The sequence below is a fragment of the Leopardus geoffroyi genome, chromosome D3 (assembly GCF_018350155.1).
Source record: "Leopardus geoffroyi isolate Oge1 chromosome D3, O.geoffroyi_Oge1_pat1.0, whole genome shotgun sequence".
Taxonomy (NCBI): Eukaryota; Metazoa; Chordata; class Mammalia; order Carnivora; family Felidae; genus Leopardus; species Leopardus geoffroyi.
The window spans coordinates 8,736,103-8,742,102 of NC_059339.1; the positions used below are offsets into that span (position 1 = coordinate 8,736,103).

The window sequence follows — 6,000 nt, forward strand, 5'->3', positions numbered from 1 at the left end:
AAAATATATGACAAAAAAGCCTCCTTTCTACCCATTCTCCCCAGAAGCAGCCACTTTTTTTTTTTTTATAATATTGTGGGGAGAGCGCAAGTAGGGGAGGGGCAGAGAGGGGGACAGAAGATCTGAAGCAGGCTCTGCGCTCACAGACTGAGCTGAAGTCAGACACTCAACTGACTAAACCATCCAGATGCCCCCAGAAGCAGCCACTCTTACCAGTCTCCTTTGTGGCCTTCAGTGGTGTTCTAGGCCTTCACCAACACACCCGTATTTACTCTTTTTTTAAAACTTAAACAAATGTGAGCCCACGCATACTGCGTGAATCTTGCTTGTTTCCGTTTAGGGTGTGGCAGGCTCAGTGATGACCCACCCCCAAAGATATACATGTCCTAATCCCCAGAACCTGTGAATATGTCACTTTACATGGCAAAAGGGACTTTGCAGATATGATTACATTAAGGATCCCAAGACGGGGATTATCCATATCCAGGTGGGTCCGATGTAATCAGAAGGGTCTTTATGAATAGAGTAGAGCAGGAGAATCAGACACAGAAGGACAGGTGAGTACAGACCCAGAAGTTGGAGCCAGAGATTTGAGGATGTTATGCAACTGGCTTTGAAGATAGAGGGAAGGGATTGCAATCCAAGGAATGCAGACAGCCTCTAAAAGTTGCAAAGAAACAGATCCTCCTTTAGAGCCTCCAAAAGGAATGCGGCCCCGCCAAGGCCTTGATTTGGACCCAATGGATTGATTTTGTACATCTGATGCCCTCAGCACTGCAAGGTAATAAATTTATGTTGTTTGAAGGCTCAAATGTGTGGTGACTTGTTACAGCAGCCATAGGAAAATAATACAGTGTTTCAGATTGTCCTAGATCGATGTGTGCTAAATCAAGTGCACTCCTTGGAATGACAGCCCAAGACTTCCCTGTAGAAATGTATGTAGTCCCACTAGTGATCAGTGTTTAGATTATTTCCCCATCTTTTCCTGCCCCAATGTTCCAATAACACTGCACACTGTGTGATTTTATAATTGGGGGAAAAAAATGATCATTCTGAAAAAAAAATATTCACATAGACTTAGAAAAAAAAAGTTCTTCTCCTTAGTACCATGCTGGGGGCATAAGGGACTCTTGGAGAATTTCTTGCTGGTTGACTGACAGAACAGCTTCTGTAACCAGCAGAGTTCAGCTCAGTGTGTTCCTGTTCTTGCCCCTTGGGTCCCTCGACCTGCTCTCAGGAGATGGGCTGAAATGAAACCATTAGCACAAGCAAAGGTGAAGGGAGCAGTTAAGGCGCCTGGAGATTTCCTTCCTTCACAAGACAGGAAATAGAACCAGCACATATATATATATAAAAAAATCCCAGGTTCACTAATTCAAGCAACAGAAAATTTCAACCTACTACGAACTGCCCATTAAAACAGACAAAAGTGATAAAACTCAATGCTTGTGGGGCTGTAGGGAAACTTGCACACATTGCCAGGCATAGTTTTTCCTCAACAGCCATCTGGTGATAAGTGGCAAGTGCCTCCAAAATAATCATACTCTTGACTTGAACACAACAGTTTGGGAACTATTATCTCAAAGAAATAATTTGATAGCAAAAAACATGTACAGTGTGGACAAGCTAAGCTGGATACGATGCCTAGAAGCTGGAAAGACCCCACAAGCCCTGCTTTTGAGAAAAGCCGAGAAAGGCTATGGGCTGACAGAAGCAATGACAACTCTGGGGTGTCATGTCGAAATACAGAAAGAATTCTGTTAAGTAATGAGAAGTAGAACCCTGAATGGTTGCACACACTTGCTTGCAATTGTACAATATAATTGGAACATTCACTATGTGCCAAGCGCTGTGCTGAGTTCCGGGGAATCCAAAGCCAAGAAGATAAAGGCCATGGCCCTGACAGCCTGATACTTCAGCTGGATGGACAGACAAGGAACCAGGGAAACACATAAGCAAGGTAACACCACCCAAGACTAAGCATGCGAAGAAAGAAAAACAGTAATGCAAGAAGGGACCAGGCCAGCGTGGCTCCTGCAGGTGGAGTAGTGGGGGAAGACTTGAGTAGGAGACTTGCATAGTGGTCCCTGAATTGCAGAGAGGTTAAGTCGCAAGAAGATGGCTGGAAGACCATGTGCACAGGCCCTCAGAGGGCAAAAAAACCCACAGAAAAACACAAAAAAACCTTCAGCGAGTCCAAGGAAGAAAGAGGAGGTCGGTGTGGCTGCGGTAAGGGGGCGGTGGCAGGAGACAAGGGTCTGATCTCATAGAGGGCGTGGTAAACAACTCTGAACATTTGGGGGTCAAGCGTGGTGGCAGGGAGGCCAAGAGGAGGCAAACGATACGGGGATGCAGAGCAATGGCCGGATTCAGAACATGCCGAGAAGTAGAACCTGCTACCGGTTTACATGCTGGAGAGGAGATGAAGACCAGGTTTTGGGGCAAGAACACTCTGGACTTCCTCCTTCACTCTAAACCAGGGATGGGGAGGGCTTGGGGGCTGCACAGCAACTCTGAAATTGTGCGAGCCTCAGCCCAAAGATTTTCAAAACCCTGCCCCTACTTTCCCCCAGGTACTCGGAGGGTGAGAAGTTACCACTGCCAGCTTTTGTCTTATCAGAAGCTTCCAGCCGATGTTGGGCCTTTCCAGAAACACTGCAGGTCTCAGGTGGCCCTGAATGACCTTAGGTTAAAGGTGTCCAGGACAGAGGAGTGCTTTCAGAGGGGCGGGTGAGGCTGGAGGGGGACACAGCTCGGTAGCAACCTTGGGCCAGATGCTGAGCTAAGCTTTTATACCAACCATCTCATTTAACTCTCAGCACTCCTGTGAGGGAAGTACCATGCTCAACCCCACTGAACGGCGGAGGGAACTGAGGCATGGAGAGGTGGAGTCCCACGGCGAAGCCTGCAGGAGCCCCTGCACTCAGCAGAGGCGCGGGGCTGGGGGGGTGGAGGGGTGGGGGGTAAAGGTCTCTGAGTTCCTGCAGGGGGCTGGCTGTACCTCCTGTCCTGGAGTTTAACCTGTCCCCAGCCTACCCTTCTTGTTCCTCAGCACACCCTGCCCCAAGAGGTGAGTGCTTCCACTATTTCCAGGTGAAGGATTTGCTGCCCCGGAGGTTCCCTCATATCAGCCTCCCCCCGGGGTCCCCAGTACTACGTTTACCACCCCTTCTCTCTCTGCAGTCTCCCTGGCGGGGCAGCGAGAGGCAAGGAGGAGGAATAAAAGTATTTAGGGGTTCACACGGACCTGGGTGTGAGTTCTGGCTCTGCCTCCTTTGGCAGGGTGGCTTGGCCCGAGTGTCGGTTTCTTCACCTGTGAGAGGGAGACAAGGAGGGTACTTACCTCACCTGTTGCTGCGCTCAGCGTGTGATGAATGAAGGCACCTGTCCCCACGTTAAGCGCGCCGCCGCCGCCGTGCAGAAGGGCAGTTCTTACCAAGGCTCCCGTTTTTCAAGGGGAGGTAACTGAGGCCAAGAGGGACTTCCCTCCCATGTCGCGTGGCATACTGTCTCCTGCCCCCCCCCCCCCACCTGACTCTAGTACCCTCTGGACAAGGGCTGGGGGAGGGGTCCCCCGGGGAATGACCGTCCGCCCTGGTAAACGCTAGAACAGAGGGCAACTGGGGGCGGGGTCCCCGGCAGGCTGGCGGGGGAACGGCGACGGGGATGAGGGTCCGCTCCTCGGAAGGCGCCGGCTGGGAGGGCTCGGAATGGGGGCCGCGCGCCCCCCGTCCCAGCGCCGGAGCACTTACCCTACGCCCCTCCCGCCCGCGGCCACCGCAGCGACTGCGAGCTCTGCGCCCGCCGGGCCGCCCCGCCCGCCCCTTCCGACCCGCCCCTCCTCGCGACCCGCCCGCCCTCTCACCCCGTTCGCGTCTCGGTCCCTGGCTCCCGCCTGTGTCTCAGTCCCCTTGCCCTGGCCTGCCTGTCTCCCCTGTGGTCTCCGGCTTGTACCCCACCCGGCCGCCTCCCGCCCCGCAGCCCCGAGCCTGGCCTGGGCCTCTCGCGGTCCCGCGGATGGACAAAGGTCCGCCCGTGGGAGCCAATCGCGAATCACGAGAATCCTGTCCCAGGCGAGCCTGAGGGAAGGGGTGGGAGGAGGGAACCACTTCCTTCCTCCTGCGGGATGGAGTGGGGGCGGAAACGCTCCCCTCCGCACCGCACACACTCGGGGAAGCTGGGCCTGACTTCTGGCAGCACCCCTGCCCTCATTACTTGGGGGTGGCTCCGAGCGGCTTTGAGGGTCCCCTGCATTGCATCTGCCACGTAGGGGTTGGAGAGTGGGCAGAATGCCCTCAGGGGATGGCCAACCTTGAGGTGGTCGGGACACCCGTGGGGGGTGGGGGGGGGCTGTGTCTGGCAGTGGCGAGGGGTCCTTGCTGGGGGCTGGTATTGGCAAGGAGGAGGGCGCCTTCCTGCCAGGAGGCTGAGCCCCCTGGCCAGGCTGACTCCTACTCACCTTCCCGCGCAGCTCCAACGTCCCTCCCCGCCCAGGGCTTCCCCAGCACTCTGCACGCACTTCATTCTGGCACTGCTCTGGAATGGGTTTCTGTTAGTTTCCGTCTTCCAAAAAAGACCACTTGCCCCAAACGCCTCTGGGCAGAGGCTCTCTCCCACGCACCTCCCTGCTTCTGGTTTAATTGGGGGTGGGAGGAGTCTCAATCCTGGGAGTTCTGGGAGTTTCCCATTGCAGCTGTAACAGGTTACCACAAACCCAGTGGCTTAAAACAACACGAATTTGTTATCTTAACAGCTGTGGAGGTCAGTGGTCCAAATGGTCTTAATAGGGTTACAAGCAAGGTGTTGGGAGGGCTGTGTTTCTTTTGGAGGCTCTAGTGGGGAACTCATTCCTTGCCTTTTCCAGGTGGTGGCTTCACTTTGGCCTGTGTTTTCATCATCCCATCTCCTCTAGATCTGACCTTTCTCCTTCCCTCCTAAAAAGACCCTCTTGATTACATGGGGCCCATCCTCAACACCCTTGACTCAATCACACCCTTTCAACAGGTACTGTATTCACAGGTCTTGGGGCTTAAAATGGGGATATCTCTGGGGGGGGGGGGGGCCTGTAATCCCCAGGGGTATTGTTTCCATTGGCTTCCACTGAGTCTGCTTTCCCAATCCTGCCCCCAACCTCTTGCTGGGTAGTAAGTAGGCTTTCTTAAAAACATCTCCGTCTGATCTGACTTCTCAGTCACATTTTTGTTGTTTCAACATTCCTATTCTGGTCCCTAAGCCGTAGTCTGGTCCATTTTAAACTTCAACCTTCTTTCTTTTTTTTTTTTTTTTTTAAGTTTTTAAACTTTTTCTTTATTTTTTGAGAGAGACAGAGATAGCGAGAGAGAGAGAGAATGAGTGGAAAAGGGGCAGAGAGAGAGGGAGACCCAGAATCCAAAGCAGGCTCCAGGCTCCTGTCAGCACAGAGCCCAACACGGGGCTCAAACTCACAGTGAGATCATGACCTGAACCGAAGTCAGACACCTAACCGACTGAGCCACCCAAGCGCCCCTCAACCTTCTATTCTATTAAAAATGCCCCTCCCCTACCAGTGCTAGCTGGACAGAATGGAAAGGATGTGTGCACTAAACTGGTCTGTGCATTCACTCCCTCAGGGTCTGGGAAGGGAAGAGGTGGAGAGAACAGGTATCAGGTATCTCCCCACCTTACTGCCCGCCTGGAAGCTGCAGTCCTCTTTCCATAGGCTTTAACAATTGGTCCTCCCTATAGTTACAAGCAAAGTGCAGACAGGTGGTGGCCTCAACAGGCCCTAGGAAGCCAAGGCTCAAACCTCACCCCAGGCTTGATCTTCTGGCTGACCCCTGCTGGAGACATCTCTCAATATCCCTCCATCCCTCCCGTGTGCTGCCTCCTGGCCCAGCTCTGCAGGGGGCCTGGGGAAGCCCGCAGCTGCCAGCCTTACCTAGGCTCTGGAGACCGGGACCACCAGCAGGGACTTATTTCCATACCTTTTAAGAATCAGGATCCTGAGACAGCAGGTCGGCA

At 53.3% G+C, this 6,000-nt stretch overlaps 1 protein-coding gene across 7 annotated transcripts in view; it reads right to left on the minus strand.

Moving 5' to 3' along the window:
- The window catches only part of HVCN1 (hydrogen voltage gated channel 1), a 36,698-nt gene extending 32,073 nt beyond the window's left edge, over positions 1-4,625 (minus strand). Inside the window, exons 1-2 of one of the 7 annotated variants that reach the window (XM_045459541.1) lie at positions 4,460-4,625; positions 3,248-3,313 (exon numbers count right to left, since the gene is read on the minus strand). The gene's annotated coding sequence lies outside the window, so the exon portion shown is untranslated. The other 6 variants (XM_045459535.1, XM_045459542.1, XM_045459543.1 and 3 more) reach the window with 6 other exon arrangements.
- Positions 4,626-6,000: the final 1,375 nt, after the last annotated feature.